Consider the following 17,792-nt stretch of genomic DNA (forward strand, 5'->3'; position numbering starts at 1 on the left):
GTAAAGGAAAGTAGTTATAAATACTATCTAATGTCAAGTGGCTCTGGCTTTAGAGACTAGATAATTGGGTTTCTAAACAATTGATGCTGGTTAGCTGGAGTTAAAGGATTAGTGGTGATTAAGAAGAGACCAGCAGCACTGAGGTGAAATCTTCTGGGACGTGTTTTCTGAGAGCACAAAGAAGCTCTGTTCCAGAGATAGCCAAGGTTGTACCTCCTGCAGCAGCTGGATTTGGTAATCTGTAAGAGTCACCTACCTAGTACTGGTTTTGAAGGCATGAAGGCATCATGAAAAACAGCTGAGACTTGGCAGTGTGAAAGGGCATGGAAGGACATTGGTGAAATTGTAATCTCAGTTGCAGTTGATGGACCAGTACTGAAGAGGCCATGCAAAGGAGTTGAGGCTTGGCACCATGAACAGAGCCTATACAAGGCTACTGGTGAAACCTAGTTACAGTGGAAGACCCCAGTGATATTGATAATGCCAGTGCCATGGGAGGGTCACCAAGAACGGCTTCAGCAATGGAGTGGATCAACCTGAGTGCTACAGAACGCAGAGCTGGAGAAGTGACACTAGCCTTTTGGTAGAGCCCAGAAGATCATGTATGGATCTCAGATGTTGAAACAAGAAGCTGTAACTTTGAAGCTGCCTTGGAGACCCCAAGATGTTCGAGATGCCAGAGATATGGATTATCGGCTGAGGAAAGCTGCTAATAGGGAGTAGAACCAGCCCAGGAGAAAGAAATTTGTTGCATTCAACAAAGATGGAAAAGGAGTTGGAAATCTGAAGACTTCTTTGACATCTGCCAGAGAGATGCAGAGTTTGGAGTTTACCTCGCAGGTTTCCTGTCTTTCTTTGGGAATTATAGTTAAGTGATCGGATGAATCTTAGAAGAGACTTTGAACTTTGGACTTTTAGCATTGTTGAGACTGCTGTAGACTCTGGGCACTTTGGAAGTTGGACTGAATGTATTTTGCCTTGTGCTATGTTTAGATATGTCCCCCATAGAGTCAAATTTGAACAGGCCTATAGAGGCCAGGGAGTGGAATGTAATGGTTTGTATATGTGTGGCCCAGGGAGTGGCAGGATTAGAAGGTGTGGCCCTGTTGGAGTAGGTGTGTCACTGTGGGTGTGGGCTGTAAGATGCTCATTCTAGCTGCATGGAAGCCAGTCTTCTGCTAGCAGCCTTCAGATGAAGATGTAGAACTCAGCTCCTCCTGTACCATGCCTGTTTCCATGCTGCCATGTTTCTGCCTGGATGATAATGGACTGAATCTCTGAACCTGTAAGCCAGCCCCAATTAAATGTTGTTCTTAGAAGAGTTGCCTTGGTTGTGGTGTCTGTTCATAGTAGTAAAACCCTAACTAAGACCGTACTCAACAAAAAAGTGTGGTTCAGCTTAGGCTCATGTTCTTGGTGTTACCTAGCCTACCTTGACTTTGGTACCAAAAATACTGTAATTGTTGATAAACGTTTTGTTTTTCTTTTAAATCACTTCATGTATCCTGGCCTACATGCCATTATTTCATTCCATTTGAGATTAAGTGCTTGGACATATGTGAATTTCTTAAGACCTACAAATGCTTGTGAATGTTAACTGCTATAATGATTTTAACGCTTTGTTTTAGATTGAGGCCTGCAGGTTATACTGTCTGCTCCTTAGAAAATCCCCAATGTGGCTACAATACATAAGTAGTCAATCTTAACACATGTAAAGACGGGAATGAACTGGACATTTTTTGACATGGAAGTCATTAATCAAAGAAGGACCTGCATATCCCCTCCATGTGCAGGATCATTCTTGGTCTTGAAGTTTAACATGTTCTTCGTTGGACAGACTCACAAAGGTGCTGATTGACCGCTCATTCATTCACAAAGTCCGCCATGTCTGATTGCTTACTCACAGTAGCATGCCCAGTGCTCTGTGTCTTCTCACTTTGATGGGATGGAGTCATGCCTGCAGGCTTAGTAACATGTTGCTCTTTGTGGTTCAATGTTTCTGTTGACTCACCAGGAGCAAATTCATGCTTTGTTTCCTTTCCACAGAAGTGGTTAATCCTGCATGAAAGCACACCGTGTAACCTAGTAGCTAACATTGTGGTTAATGTGGCTTAACCTGGTTTTATGTCTCAGGATACTGACAAGGCAATTTACTTGACTTTAATATCTCCTTATTTCCTCATGCTGTGCTCTATTGGATGACGTTATTCATAGAACCTATATCATTTAGTTATGTTTGAGCACTAAACAAAATTAGGCATATAAAATATTGGGAGCAAAATTCGTAATTATTAAGTGTAAATGTTGATGGCAATTATGACGATGATGACGACGATGATGAAGACAATGATGGCAGTGGTCATGGGATGCAGAATAAAGTCGATGGTTACAGTCCACTTTTTCTTCCTCCCTATATATGCAAAGTTAAATATAAAAATATTATAATCAATATTAAAATTAAAATTAAGCCATCTCAGTTAAGCAATATCAATAGACCAAATACTTATGAACATGATGTAGAATGTTCGTTTCTCTTCTCTCTCTAATCAGGATTTTATGTAAGTAGTTCCAACTTCACTCAGCTAAAAGAATAGGTCAGACACCCATTATGCTTAAATGGGATGATATACCTCATGCAAGTATACAATACAGGGGAAGATTAAAGGTCACATTTTTTTTTATGAGACACGGAAAACACCTTTCCCCCAATCACTTTGCCATTTTTTGTGCAAAATTTATTAAATCGTGAGAGAGACTGGTGCATATTCTAGCAGAAGATTCTAATGATGGTTCTAAGATGGATTTCCTTGTAACCTTCAGGCTGTAATAGCATCAAAACCAGTAGGCATGAAAGCTCCCCAAAAGAGATGGAGACAGAGCAGCGTGTCAGCAAGAGTGAAGCTGTGTATTCATTATGGCTTGCTCCTTCGCTCTCTGTTCCGTAGAAGTGACTCTGAATAGTGAAAGGGAACTCAATGCATTTGGCTGGAGGCTACTAACGAAAATGCTGCAAAGAAATCAGCGTATGAAGAATAATGGGCTGACCAAACGCCTAGGCATTCTCAGGAGTCCAAAGTAGCCAGTCACATAAATGCAGACTACTTAGACAGGAAAGTGTGTGACAAGATGGGCCAGACAGCCAAGGATCGACAAGTAGGGAAGACCGAACTCTAGAAGTCCTAATGACCTGCTCAAGGAGAAAAAGGGCCGTTGCTAGAATGGTTGATATATGACATCCTGCCTGCGGTGTGCCAGGCTCTCTGACAATTCATTTACAGATATTAACTCTGCTGTTTTATGGCCTTCATTAAAAGTATCATCATGTGTATTTGAGGAAGTTGAGAAACAAAAGGCTAAGTGACTTTCTAAATTCAGATGTTTTGGAATGGTGTCTCTGAGATTTGGTCCTGTAGCTGGGAAATGGTGAGCTATCATTCATTGTTGAGAAGCAGGGCGTGGAAGAATAGAGGAGGGCTGAACCTTTGTGCTCAACTGCTATCCCATACTGCGTTTGGTTGACATAAGGCAAATGAGCCCATTCTATAAGCTCGTTGAAAGAAATGAATGTCTTGTGGAAGATTTTTATAAGACCTGAGTCGCACACAGTTGTATTCTCAATTCCCAGTATGCTCTGCTTTGTCCAAGGCAGTTCAAGTTTATGCATGCTGTCAAGGCATAATCAATAATGCTACACTGAAAAGTGTCCCGATTTGAAAGATAAAGTGTATTGCCACCCTAGAGAGACAGCCACACGATTAACCCTGGGTGACACCAAACACATCTTAAAGCTTTTATAGCATTGTGCTAATGGCTTCCTATATGGATGAGAATGAGGGAACAGGCCCTGAAGTAGGACAAGGTACCAGGCAAAACCTAAAACAAATGGAAGACCAAATAGAAAATAGGAGATTCCATGAACAAGGGCACAACTATCTTGTGCAAAAACTACTACAAAGGACATACTAATTGAGCTTTCTCCACCACAGTTACAGAGAAGATAAGACTGATTTCCTAAGAGAAAATCTGAGGTGAATTTCACACATGCCTGGGTTGCTTTAATATCCATCCAGGTGTTACAACTCAGACTTTAATATTAGGAGCTGGAGGACGTTAGTGGAGTTAATTCATTAGAATGTGCTCACAGCTTTTTGTGAGCAGTGAGCCAGCTGCCAAAATCAATATGTTAATGATCACAGGGAGTTTACATGTGGGGTTGGTCATATATGAATGAGTGACTAGCAGTTATTAAATTAGTGAAGTGGTGATGATCAGATTACCTCTCAGGGGTTTGTCCTTAATTATGTCATGAAATGTAATAGTTTTTAATGAAATATACGTTTTTCCCTTTTTAACACAACTGTAAGAGCTAGGCATGGAAATGAATGCAATTCTAGCATTCAAGGGGAGGTTGGAGGGAGATTTGATGCTTGAAGCCAGCTTTGGCTACATGAGACCTTCTCTCACAAAATCCCAAATACATAATACATACATACATACATACATACACACACACACACACACACACACACACACACACACACAAGGACATTGGATACAGAGAACTGCTTTAATGTCACAGAGTGGACATTGTGTGCAGTCTTAAACAACTGTATTTCTCCATTATCTATTACTTTTATAAGTCATCTGTATTGCTGAATAAAATAGGTTTTTGTTGTTTCATTTTATGAGATGGTGTTTGCAGTGCTGTGCTTTCTAGAATGGCCTCAAACTCCAGGGATCAAATGATTCTTTCACCCCTGTTTCCTGAGTACCTAGGACCATAGATACATGTATGTTATGCCTACTTAATGCACTGACTTGGAGGCTAGGTCAGAGGCATCAGGAAGCCACCAACTTCCATACGTTACCTCTCCAGAGAATGTGGAATCCTACAGGAAATTAATCATTCAGTGTTTGCAAGCAGTAACAATACTAAGTGTGATATTATTGTTGGAACTATAATTTATTATTTCTTTAATTGTTTTGGTGAATTCACTCTTTACTAAACAGATTGGTCATGGAATCTTTGGGCCAGAGCCGGAAGCCTGTCTTTTCTACAACAGCGAAAAGACTAGAAGACAGAGAGGTGGGACCCAACCTTGAGTGTTCTCAGCACATGAAATGTCACCCAAATAGATCTTTCATAAATACGTCTCAGTATATAGTGAAAGGATGAAAAATAATGTACTCACTGAAATAGAAAGCCCTGAGGCTGATCCCCAAAATTGGGTTTCTAGTGTTAAGATAGCAGAGTGGGGTTTTTATGGGTTTATATTGGAGTGGGAAGGCGCTGACTCTTGATAAGTGACCAGTCTGTTAGAATTCATTCTTTTACAATTACCAGGTAGGAAATTACTTAGAAAACTGGTAAAGCACTCCTATTTACTTCTCACTGGTTGGTTCTGTTTTATTTGCCATCTAACTTTCCGCTGATAGAGGTAGAGCTGAGGTGAAATAGTTTCTGTGCTGCTAATGCACACCATGTTCTAGGATACTTGAAACAATTGCCCTTATATTGGTTAAAAATTGTGAGGCAGAAACTTTGACTTGGCCTCTGGTATTTTTCAAGCCTATTACTTCTCCTGCCCTTCCAACTGGAAATGTGTCCTTTCCCCCTGGCTTGTTAAGGTGCATGTAAACTTGGGCAACTTTGGAAGATTGAGAGTTTTACTATTTCCTGTTAGATACTTCTCTGCAACTACCTAGTATTTATCTTGCCCTCTCCAGCTACAAGAGCATTTGGGTTCTATCCATCTGTCTATGCTGGGTCCTACATGAGAAACTTAACACAAATAAGGACTTCTATCCCTTTGCAATTGCTATATTTCTGGCCAGGAGGATCTGGTGTGTGTGATAAGCAAATGTCCAATATTAATGTGTTAACACGAGACATAAGTATCTCATTCATTTCTTAAATCAGCAAGGGGCAGCAGGGGGTTGTGCTGCATGCGCCTGTGGTGTAAGTCCTCAGAGGTTTCCACACAACTCTTAACTCCAGGCAGAAGAAGGGAAACAACAGGACCCTCGTCCATAGGCATCTCCTATAGATAGGGCTTATCTTAAAATAATGGTCCCTTTCAACAATAATAGTGGGCTAGCAAATTTAATTTCCATATTAGTCAAGAAGGAAAAACCAAGCATTTCAACAGAGTTCTGTGAACTTGTACCTGTTTTTTTCCACATCAGAAACTATCGAGGTGTAATTTTACCTTGAACAACAAAGGCACCCTAGAGCATTGCTTTTTCTTTGCCTTCCAGTATTTGATAGTCGAGATTATACTTGGTGCTGTGGGCTACTCAGTTTTCTGTTACTGTAACAAACACCCGAAGTATATCAATTTATAAAAAGCTAAGGTTTATTTTGACTCATGACTTGAAATTTCAGATTGTCATCCTTTGGTTATTGTTTTGGGGTCTCTAACTCAGTAACATATCCCAGGAAGGAAGGTGTGGCAGAGGCAATGGCTCAACTCTTAGCCAAAAAATTAATGATAAAATGGGAGAGAATAGGGTCTACAGTCTTCTTGGAGGGCATGACCCCGGTGGCTCGGGTTTTCTTTTTAATTTGTCCTTTAAACCCACAATACCAATCAAAGAAATCTTAATAAATATGATACAATTTGCAACAGTGGGGCATTCTATAAAACATAATTCTGTGAGACATAACAACATTGTGAAAGTTAGGGCAAGGCAAGAATTCTCAAAGATTGGAGGAGAGGAAGGAAATCATGATAGTTAAATACTATGTCATCTCCTGCATGTGATTCTGGGACAGAGCAATTACAGTTGAAAGAAATGGAGCATTCTGAATGTATTAATCAAGGTTTTCTAGCAAACGAGATCAGTATTATATTTGAATACTTAAAATAGAAATTGGCTCATGTAATTTGGGGGGACAAGAGAGCCCAATAAACTACTATTGTAAAAGCTTTGGAACAAGAAAAATCATTGGTGTAATTTGTTCAAATGCTGAAAGCCTGTGAACTGTGGAGTGGATAGGTAAGTCCCAGTCCAAGCTTTATAGGACAAAACTCCCTAATCTGAGTATAAATTACTGGTAAGTAAAAGAAGTTAAGGGAGGCAGGAGTGCCATCTGAGACAGAAGCTAACGTCCTGTCCCTATACCTTGTGTTCCTCAATGGGTTGGGTGATGCTTTTTCATACTGCTAGGTAGCCCTCACTTTGTCTCCTGATTCGGAACCAATGCTTTATCAGCTACCTCAGCATCTCTTCATCAATCAAATGCGCACACAAAATTAACTGCTAGATTGAATAAAACCCATAGATTTGCAATAGTATCAAACCATTGGCAATTTGTTACTTTTGATAAATAGGTTATGCCTGTGTAAAACATTAACATGAGAGGAATCTTAGGGAAGGTTATATAGAATGTCTAATTTTCAAAACTCATCTGCATGGCTAATTTTCTTTCAGTATTAATAGCCCTTCCCAAAACAAGAACAGGAAGTGTAAATAAAATTACACTTAGCCCAAGGGAGGAAAACAAAGTTGACAGGGGCACAAAGGTAATAGAGATATTAGACACCATCCAATTTGTCAACTCATTTTGCAAAAGAAGAAAATAAGGTTTGGACAGAGAAGTCAGCTACAGTTTTCATAGGTAATGAAAAATACCTGCTTCAAAACGCATGACTTATAACCTTCAATGAATGCTGCTGCAGATGTGACAAGCAAAACCATCATTTATTTTCCACATACTATGGGGCAAGCACGCGCACATGCGCGCGCGCGCGCGCACACACACACACACACACACACACACACACACACCCCTATGTATCTATGTATCTGTGTATCTATGTATGTATCTATGTATCTATCTGTCTATGTGTGTGTGTGTGTGTGTGTGTGTCTGTCTGTCTGTCTCTCTGCCTGCCTACCTATCTACCTACCCGTCCATCCGTCTGTCTGTCTGTCTGTCTGTCTGTCTGTCTATCTATCTTGGGGTGAATTCTGTGAGATCATCATTTCTTCCTGTTTAACAGCAAGTACCTTTACCTGCTAAACCATCTCCCTAGCCTGGAAAAGGGTATTTAAAATAGCCAGGTGAGGGGATGGCAATAGTTCACTTAAAACTATCCCCTGGGTCCTGAACTATAGGTTATGCCCTTAAATTTCTGAAAAAACATGCGGACCATAAGAGCAGAAGAGTGCCCAAGGCAAAAATGTACTGGTTGTCTGTAATTTTAGATGAGCTGTCTTGAGGAAAGGATTTGAAAGGCTGGGATATTCTAGCCTTTAAATATTGATGTGCGTCATAATATTTTTAAAAATTTTCATCTTTGTGATGCTGTGATGTATTGTGTTATTATTTCTATTCATACCACAATATTGGATTGAATACTATTTTTACATAGATACATTTATTTATTCATTTACTGATGTATTTATTTACTTTAGCTCAATATCAGCCCTCCTTTTCCCTATCCCCCTCACATAGCTCCTTACTGCTATCTCCCCTTCTCTGCTGAGAAGGGTAAGGCTCTCCCTGGGTATCACCTCAGCTTTGTATTATCAAGTCACTACAGGGTTAGGTGCACTTTCTCCCACTGGCCAGACAAGGCACCCCATTTAGGGGAATAGGATCCGTGTGTAGCCAGTAGATTTGTTGGAGTTTACCTTTTTCAGTCTTTATCTATTTCGGATATTAGCCCTTTGTAAGATGTAGGGTTGGTGAAGATATTTCCCAATTTATAGGCTGCCATTTTGTCCTATTGCCAGTGTCCTTTCCCTTACAGAAGCTTTTCAGTTTCATGAGGCTCCATTTATTAATTGTTGATCTTAGTGCTGTGGGTTTTCTCTTTAGGAAGTTGTGTCCTGTACCTACATGTTCAAGGCTACTCCCTACATTCTGTCCTATTAGATTTAGTATATCCAGATTTACATTGAGGACTTTGATCCTCTTGGAACTGAGTGTTGTGCAAAGGTGAGAATTTTGGATCTATTTGTATTCTTCTACATGCAGACATTCAGTAGACCAGCACCATTGGTTGAAGATGCTCTCTCTTTCCCATGATATGGTTTTGGATTCTTTGTCAAACATCAAGTGTCAATGAGGTGTGTGAGCTCATTTCAAGGTCTTTCACTTTGATTCCATTGATCACCATGTCTGTTTCTATACCAATACCATGCAGTTTTTATGACTTTCGCTCTGTAGTACTGCTTGAGGTTAGGGATGGGGATGCTTCCAGAAGTTCTTTCATTTTACAGGATTGTTTTAGCCACCCTGGATTTTTATTTTTCCATATGAAGTTGAGAGTTGTTTTTTTCAAGGTTTGCAAGGAATTGTGTTGAAATTTTGGTGAGAATAGCATTGAATCTGTAGATAGCTTTTGGTAAGATGGCCGTTTTTACTATGTTAATCCTACCTTTCCATGAGCATGGGAGATCTTTCCGTCTTCTGATATCTCTCTATTTTTTTCAGAGCTTTGAAGTTCTTGTCATACAGGCCTTTCACTTGTTTGCTTAGAGTCACACCAATATAACTCATATTATTTGTGGCCATTGTGAAGGGTGTTGTCTCTTTAACGTCTTTCTTAGCCAATTTACTGTTTGTGTAAAAAGAGATGACTGATTTCTTTGAGTTGATTTTGTATCCAACCACCTTGGTGAACATTTTTATCAGTTGTAGGAGTTCTCAGGCACAGTTTTTGTGGTCACTTATGTATATTATCATATCATTCGTGAATAGTGATACTTTGACTCTTTTCTTTTCAATCTGAAGCCCTTTGATCTTGTTTAGTTGTCTTCTTGCTCTAGTGAGTGGACAACCTTGTCTTGTCCCTGATTTTAGTGGAGTTGCTTTAAGGTTTTCTCCATTTAATTTGATGTTGGCTGTTGCCTTGTTGTGTATGGTCTTTATTGTGTTTAGGTATCCTCTTGTATTTCTGATCTCTCCAAGACTTTTAAAATGCAGGAGTGTTAGAATTTTGTCCAAGGCTTTTTCAACATCTAACGAGATGATCGTGTGAGTGTTTTTTTTTTTTTTTCAATTTGTTTATATGGTGGTTCATACTGATAAATTTTCATATACTGAACCATTCCTACATCTCTTGGATGAAATTTTCTTGATCATGCTAGATGAAGTTTTTAATGCGTTCCTAGATTAAATTTCCTAGTACTTCATTATTTTAGCATCGGTGTTCATAAAGGAAATTGGTTTAAAATTCTCTTTGCTGAGTCTTTGTGTGGTTTAGGTATCAGGGTGACAGTGACCTCATAGGATGAATTGAGTTTGGGAATGTTTCTTCTGTTTATATTTTGTGAAGTAGTTTGAGCCATATTGGTATTAGCTCTTCTTTGAAAGTCTAATAGAATTCTGTGCTAAAACCATCTAGCCCTGGGCTTTTTTGGTTGGTAGATTTTCCACTGGCTGTTTTTAGTTCTTTAGGGATTATTTACATAGTTTACTTCATCTCGATTTAAGTTTGGTAAGTGGTATGTATGTAGAAAACAATCCACTTCATTAGATTTTCCATTTTTTTGGAGTACAGACTTTTAAAGTAAGACCTAATGATTCTTTGAATTTCCTCAGTGTCTGTCATTATGTATTCTTTTTCATTTATGATTTTGTTAATTTAGGTGCTCTCTGCATTTTAGTTAGTTTGGATAAGGGTTCGTATATCTTGTCAATTTTCTCAAAGAACCAGCTCTTGGTTTTGATGATTCTTTGTATTGTTTTGTTTCTAATTGATTGACTTCAGCCAGGAATTTGATTATTTCTTGCCATCTACTCCTCTTGTGTGTGCTTGCTTCTTTTTTTTTCTAGAGCTTTCAGGTATGCTTCTAAATTGTTAGTATGAACACTTTTTCTTTTTTATGAAGGCACTTAGAGCTATAAACTTTCTTCTTTAATTTCTTTATTTCTTTCCTGGCTGAATGATCATTGAATAGAGAGTTATTTAGTTTCAACAAGTATGTAGAGTTTGTTTTGTTTTTGTTGTTGAAGTTCAGCTTTAAAATATGGGATTATTTCAAGTGTCTTATATCTTTTGAGGATTGCTTTGTTATCAAGTATATGGTCATTTTTGGAGAAGGTCCCATGAAGTGCTTAGAAGATGGTATAATCATTCGTGTTTGGGTGAAATGTTCTATAGATATGTATTAGATCCATTTGATTCATAAGCCATGTTGGTTTCATTATTTCTCTGTTTAGTTTCTGTCTTGATGATCTGTTTTGGTGAGAGTGGAGTGTTGAGGTCTACTGTTATTAATATGTGGGGTTTGATTCGTGATTTAAGCTTTGTCGATATTTCTTTTACAAATGTGGATGCCCTTGAATTTGGGGAATAGATGTTCAGAATTGAGATGTCATCCTGGTAGGTTTTTTTCTTTGATGAGTATGAAGTGTCTTTCTGCGTCTCTTTTGATTACTTTTGGTTCAGTGTCTATTTTATTAGATATTAGAATGGCTACTACAGTTTGCTTCTTCAGTCCATTTGCTTGGAAAAGTTTTCCAGCCCTTTTCTCTGAGGTAATATCTATATTTGTTGCTGATATGTGTTTCTTCTATACAGCAAAATGGAGGGCAATATTTATAATCCACTCTGTTAACCTGTGTCTCTTTATTGTGGAATTGAGACCATTGATATTGAGAGATATTAATGAAAATGGTTCTTATTTCCTATATTTTGATGTTGGTAGTGTTTGTGTATCTATTTTCTTTTAGTATTGCTGGTATGGAATTATGTATTTTTTGTTTTATCTTGGGTGTTGTTACCCTCCTTTTGTTGGGGTTTTTCTTCTGGTATCATGTAGGGCTTGTTAGTGAAAAGATATTGTTTAAATTTGGCTTTGTCATAGAATATTTTGTTTTCTCCATCTATTGTGATTGACAGTTTTGCTGGGTATAGTAGTCTGTGATGGCCTCTGTGGTTTCTTAGAGACTTTTTGACATCTGTTCAGGTCCTTCTTGCTTTTAAAAAAATCTGTGGAGAAGTCTGGTGAATTATATGTTACTTGGGTTTTATCCCTTGTGGCTTTCAATATTCTTTCTTTTTGTGAACATTTAGTATTTTGATTCTTTTATGGCAAGAGGATTTTCTTTCTTTGGTCCACTTTATTTGGTGTTCTGTAAGTTTCTTGTAAATTTATAAGTATCTCTTTCTTTAGGTTAAGGGAATTTCCTTATATGATTTTGTTGTTGATATTTTCTGGGCCTTTGATTAATAGTCTTCTCTTTTTTCTGTTCCTATTATTCATAGGTTTGATCTTTTTATAGCATACCAAATTTCCTGGATGTTTTGTTTTAGAAACAGTTTTGCTTCAACATTTTCTTTGACAAAGTGTAAGTTTCTTCTATCGTATCTTCTAAACCTGAGATTCTCTTCCATCTCTTGTATTCTGTTGGTGATGCTTGCAGCTGTTGTTCTGTTCTCTTTCCTAGATTTTCTATCTCCAGGATTCCCTTAGTTTGTGTTTTCTTTATTGTTCCTATTTCTACTCTCAGATATTGAGCAGTTTTATTTATTTGCCTCACCTGTTTAATTGTCTTTTCTTGTATTTCTCTGAAGGATTTATTTGTTTCCTCTTTAAATCTTCTACCTGTTTGATTGTATGTTTTGTATTTCTTTAAAGGATTTATTTTTTTCCATTTTAAAGGCCTTTATCATCTTTATAAGATTAAATTTAAGGTAATTTTCTTGTGATTCAGATGTGTTAGGATATGCAGGCCTTGCTGTTGTAGGATAGCTAGGTTCTGGTGGTGCCACATTGCCCTACTTTTTGTTTATTGTGTTCTTATGCTGGCCTTTAGCCATCTAGTTGTTCCTACTATTAGCAGACCTGGTAGTCCCTAATGGGAGTAGGTCTCTGGTACTGTAGATAGAGCCAATAGTCCCTGATCTCAGCAGACCTCTGTGATTGCAGGTAGAATTGTTTGTCCCTGGGGACAGCAGGCTTCTAGGGATACAGGCAGAGCTGGAAGTCCCTGATGACTTCAGACTGCTGGTTGTCCTGGGAGATGGCCACTCTCCGAGGATGAAGGTAGAACTGGTAGTCCGTTGTTTATGCAGGCCCTTCTTTGTCCTTCGAAGCAGCAGACTTCCAGAGATGCAGGCAGAGTTGTGCCATAGGAAGTGGAGTACAGAGAGGACAGGTTAGAGTTTGCCTCTGGTGGGTTAATCCAGAAGGGCTGGTAGGCACAGAATTGAGGTAGGGGGTCTCACTTGGTCATCACTGATGGCTATAGACATCTGGGATTTTGGTCTGAGGTATGGAGCCGAAGATGGAGTGCAGAGGGGAACAGGGCAGACCTCACAACTTCTGGGCTTGCTCAGTACCCAGGAGACAGGGAGTTGGGGCTTGGGGAATCTAACCTTGTTGGCCCTGGCATCAGCAAGCCTCCTGGATGCAACAAAAATATCATTTTCACTTTTCAATCCTCCCCATATTCCATATATAAGTGAGTTTACACAAAGAAGCTACAATAAAGTTCGACATGGGATTAAAAAAAAACATCTACCAAACCCTCACTAGAAAAACTTCAGTTGATGACAGTTAACACAAAGCCACACAAACTGGTCAAGAAGGGGAATAAGAGATTACAATTTCCTGAGCTCTATTGTACCCCTTCCTCCAGAGGCTCAGGAACCATGTAGAAGGAACAGAAAGAATGGAGGAGGCCGAGGTGGTAGATGACTACAGTGAAACAGAGTTCTCCAGTAACAACAAGGCAGTTGCACTTATAAACTCACAATGGTTGTTACAGCATGTACAAGACTTATGCAAGCTCAAACCAGATGGAGAAGTGAGGTGGGCATGAAGTCCACCCTTAGCTCTATTGCCAACTGATAGCTGCAGGGGGAGGGAGAGTTAAGTCTCTTGAAGAGTTTGGTTGCTGGTATGTCAACCACTCTCCAATGGGTGGTCACATGTTTACCCAAGAGTATATGGACAATACAAATCAGACTTAGGGGGCTTAAAATCCAAGGACAGCCAGGCAGGGGATGTGGATGTGGGAAGAATTAGAGAGCATAGATGTATATGATCAAATAAAGTGTGTCTGGTTTTGAATTAATTTAAAAGGGAAAACATCCACTAAAGAGTATTGTCAAAGATAGACTTTTCTAGTAAATTCTTATTACTAATCCATTCAATGTATTTATGTAGGCATTTGTAGATATCTTATAGTGAAAAGGTATATTCAACATTGAATTTGATTGATGACACCTTCATTTCCCTAAGTGGAAATAGAAGGAAACAGTAGAAGTGAAATGGACAACAGTCTATATTCTCAGATGGCTTTATATTTCCTCTCTTATTCAATCTTTCAGGCCAAGCCTGTGACTTCTTATTTTCTTAGAATACACAGGGGTTCACTCATGCCTACCGGCTCCTTGGTACTGTGCTCCCCAGTCATTGGTACTGTGAACTTAGTGAACAGTAGACAGTGCCTTTTCTCTTTTTAGGCATCTCCAGAGCACTTAGCTGGAATCAAGTGTTTGATCCATCTGTACTAAGTATGGCCTTTCCTTTATCAATCAGGATTCTATTAATCATTATGAACTGACACAGGCCACAGATGATCCTTAAGCTCCTGTTACAAGACCTGGATTGCTAAACAAATACCTTGTAAGCGTATGTGTAAGAGTTTATGTACCTGTTAGGTGACAGGGTTTCCCACAAACAGTTTTTAAAAAAACAGTCTCCATGTGTAGCTCACTGAAATTAGCTATGCAGATCTTCCCGTGATTCCCTCTCAAGTGCTGAGAATAAAACTGTGCATCACTGTTCCTACTATGTACCTGTTTTCAGTTATTTTATTACATTAAATTATTACTTCATCATTATTTTGGATGTGAATGCTTTGTATCATAAGATTTAACAGATAAGTCATGTGCTAGGTATAAATGAAAACAATCTCTTCTAATAAAATATAGACAATATTTTTCTTTTACCTCCCATCTGAGTGTACAGCTTGAGTTAATATCTTTCTGTTAACAACTGATCAAATATTTCATAAGCAGTACTATAAGAGGGAGCAAAAGTGATGAAATAAAACAAACGTTATGGTTTCAGGCTCTTTAATGGGACTGTAAAATACATAAATTAGAACCAAGCTCTGAATAGCAGTGAGCCATGTATATCCAATTTCCTGGAATTTTCTGCAAAAATGAGAAGAAACCATGAAGAAAAAGAAAATGGTTGTCCCACTATAATGGTCATTTTCTCTGTTTTTCTTGGTGTGGTTCATGATTATGAATATCAAAACTATGGTGTAATCAAATAGTATTTGTTCAGTGTGTCCTTAGAACTGATCCTCATGCCCAAATTTAAGGTAATGGCCTCAGCTCCATTCTTGCTCTTTTAGAAGCAAGAACAAGGTAAAAAGTAAACTTACACCAATAAAAAGTTAAGCATACTAGAAAGGTTGAAGTAACTCATGGACTTTGAAGAACAGATAGGATTTTCCCCTGCAAGGAATTCAATTGACGTGCATTATGTATACAAAATGTACAAGATGAGTTTAGGTATAATAAATGAAGCAATAGTGCACGTTCAGAGAACTCAAAGGAGCTTTTACTTGTTGCTAGAGGGACACCTGTCGGGTATGATGATGGAGAAATGGTTAGAAGCATTGCCAAACAATGGAGCAGTCAGTAGATTGACAAGAGCCCCTTAGAATGCATTAAGTTCCCAGCATTTTGTTAGCTGTGAGGTGTGAAGCAGGAGACTTCATAGACCATTACTGCTCTTAAGCATTTGTGAGCAAGCTGAAGCTGAGAAAGAAAGCCAATGCAGACAAAGAACTTAACATGTGTTTATGAAACCAGTGCTACGTTACTGGTTCGAAGTGCACTTTGAATTCAAGTAAGGTTCAGAAATCAATGTAATCTGGAATAATAAAAGAATTAAACCAAAGGAGTTGAGCTGGTCCCTGAACAAAGCAGAGGCTTGGATCAATAGTCCTCAGGTGGGATGAGTACTACCTATTAGTGGGCATATAGGGATTATAGGTGTGTGTGTGTGTGTGTGTGTGTGTGTGTGTGTATGTGTATTTTATGTATGCATATGCACATGAGGGAGTGTGTGTATGCTTAAAAATAGTATATATTTATTGTACAAGTATTGTTTTGTCTGTAGGCAGCTTATTTCAGTTATAACATGTCATTTGACTACACTCATGACCTCCCTATGTTCCTCTTATTTTATCCTTCTTCATTTTTCCTCCCACTAGTCTTCTATTTACTCTTGACTCTCTGTTCTAATATTCTATCACCTATCTATGTATGTATGTATGCATTATCTATCTATCTATCTATCTATCTATCTATCTATCTACCTGTCACTCTCTCAGCCTTCATTTATCTACCATCTGTCATTCACACAAACACATACACACACACACACACACACATACACACACATATATACATTGTACACATTGTAAATCAATATGGAGGTTCTTTAAGACGCTAAAATTAGAATTTCCATAATAGCCAGATGCATGCTGTGCTGGCTTATGTCATCTTGACATAAAGACTAGCGTTATCTGAAAGGAGAAAACCTCAATTGAGAAAATGCTTCCATAAGATCTAGCTGTAGGGCATTTTCTTAACTAGTAATTACTTGAGTAGAGCTCAGCCCATTGCGGGTATTGACAACCCTGGGCTGGTGGTCCTGGGTTCTATAAGGAAGCAGGATGAAGCCATGGGAAGCAAGCTATTAAACAGCACTCCTCCACAACCTCTGCCTCAATTTCTACTTTTATATTCCTATCCTGTTTGAGTATCTGTCCAGGCTTCCTTCTATGATGAACAGTGCTGTGGAAGTGTAAGCCAAAATAAATTCTTTCATCCCAAACTTGTGTTTTGGACATGGTGTTTCATTGCAGCAATGGACACCCTAATAAAGATACATGACTTCTGAGCTCAGAGCCCAAGGACTGTAAGTATAGCACAGTACACCTGCACTCCATGTCTATTGCGATGCTCTTCACAATAGTCAAGTTATAGAACCAGCTTAGGTGTCACCAACAGGTGAAGTGAGTTTTATTCAACTACAGAGAAACATAAAATTGTGTCCTTTGCTGGAAAATATAAGAAACTCCATTGAACTTTCAGCACTATAGTGCAAGAGGAGGAAAAGGAGGAAGAAGAGAAGGAGGTGGAGGAGGGGGGGAAGAAGAAGAAGAGGAGGAGGGGGAGGAAATTGCTAACTAGATAAACAGAAGACAAAGAGTAGATTCTAAGTGGTAAAAACAAAGCAAACATGAGAATTATAGGAACATAACTTTTAGTTGGTAACAAGATTTAATTTAATGCAAAACCAGATTTCATTCCTTTAAAAGATTTATTAAAATTCTTTTTTCCCTAGAAATTGCATGACTAAGTAGTTGTTTTGTACAGAATTACAGTCCTTCATACTGTTGAGGCTTAGACATAGAATATGCAAAGTGTGCACGTTGTCTTTTAACCAGAGCTTAGGGCTATAGCCATTTCAGGCATGGGCTAACTGAGCTATGGCCATCTTGTTGCCCCAAGGGGCAGAATTCATCAGTTATTCTTTTGAACATCCACTTTGGAGAGTAGGGTGGTTTGACTGAAAATGGCCCCCATAGACTCATAGGAAGTAGCATTATTGTAAGTGGGGTCTTGTTGGAGTAGGCGTGGCTTTGTTGGAGTGGGCGTGGTTTCATTGGAGTAGGTGTGGCCTTGGTGGAGGAAGTATGTGTCAGGAGGTGGACTTAGAGGTTTCAGTAGCTCAAGCCAAACCCAGTTGTCACTATCTCCTCCTGTTTCCAGAGAATCTGAATATAGAACTAAGTTACT

The sequence above is a fragment of the Rattus norvegicus genome, chromosome 6, assembly GCF_021556685.1.
Source record: "Rattus norvegicus strain SHRSP/BbbUtx chromosome 6, alternate assembly SHRSP_T2T, whole genome shotgun sequence".
In the NCBI taxonomy this organism is placed as follows: domain Eukaryota; kingdom Metazoa; phylum Chordata; class Mammalia; order Rodentia; family Muridae; genus Rattus; species Rattus norvegicus.